This window comes from Phaseolus vulgaris, chromosome 6 (assembly GCF_000499845.2).
Source record: "Phaseolus vulgaris cultivar G19833 chromosome 6, P. vulgaris v2.0, whole genome shotgun sequence".
In the NCBI taxonomy this organism is placed as follows: domain Eukaryota; kingdom Viridiplantae; phylum Streptophyta; class Magnoliopsida; order Fabales; family Fabaceae; genus Phaseolus; species Phaseolus vulgaris.
In genome coordinates, this window is record NC_023754.2 from 28,147,930 (window position 1) to 28,149,048 (window position 1,119).

Sequence of the window (1,119 nt, forward strand, 5' to 3'; positions counted from 1 at the left end):
ATACCAGAATCATGTACTATCAATAATATTATATAATATATGTACTAAAAAAACCTTTTGATATAGAATTACAGTCAAAAAAATTTCTTTAAATAGCATTTCCTATAATTCTAAAGTAATTCAAGACCACTACTACTAAAATATCCACTGAAATATAAAAATCATTATCAAGATGAACTTTTCTTCTACTTTTCATTGTTGTTTTCAAAATTTTGGTAGCTCTTTAAAATGTTGACTAGAGCAATTCATTGAAGTGTGTGAATAGCTACTAACTATTACTATAGCCACGTTTTTTGGTGGAAGAACAGCATCATCATCATCTATTGTCAAACGGAATTCATTGTTGTACACAAGCTGTAAGTTTTGACTACACAAGTTATGTTGATATACATGCTGTTCATTTCTCTTATAAAAAAATTGCAAAAAATTATTAAAATAATGTATTAATATTTCCTATGGTGGAAGGAGTTAAGAATTGAGTAACATAAAATAGATCGCTATCCATTATGTAACCCTAAACTAAAACTAAATTTAACATTGAAAAATAGTTAACAATTTACTCAAAAACGTTAACTTTTCCGTTGCCGGGACTTGAACCCGGGTCTTTCGGGTGAGAGCCGAATATCCTGACCAACTAGACTACAACGGATTTCTTGTTAGTTAACTTATTGTTTTGAATATATTATTTAATACTTAAAATACATTTTAGTGAAAAATTTGAAAGTATATTTTATAAAACATTTTGTAATTTTTGTAAAAATATGAAATTTAATTTTTCGTATTAATTATTAAAAAGAAGGACAAACCTATACTATATTTTATATGTTTTTTTTTTCTGTTAGAAAGTAGAATTCTAATATGAAAAAATTATTGAGATAGTTGAGATAGTTAAAGTTTGCATAAAAATTATTATTGAGATAGTTTCAATTTTGATTAGATATATAGCAATAAAACAGAACTTAATTTTTCTTTTTCCTCATTGCTTATTGATCATTAGTTATACAAATTAAATATCCGTTTATTTAAAGTATCTATTTCAATTATATTCGAACTAGCATTAAATTAGTTGAGTTATATATTTTTTAGTGACACGTTTCTTTATAACTTTTTTTTGTTGTA

The 1,119-nt window shown here is 24.7% G+C and overlaps 1 non-coding gene across 1 annotated transcript; it reads right to left on the reverse strand.

Annotated features, from left to right (window-relative positions):
- Positions 1–576: 576 nt before the first annotated feature.
- TRNAE-CUC (transfer RNA glutamic acid (anticodon CUC)) lies at positions 577–649 on the reverse strand. The gene has a single exon. It is a non-coding gene; the product is annotated as a tRNA-Glu (tRNA).
- Between the last annotated feature and the right edge of the window lie 470 nt (positions 650–1,119).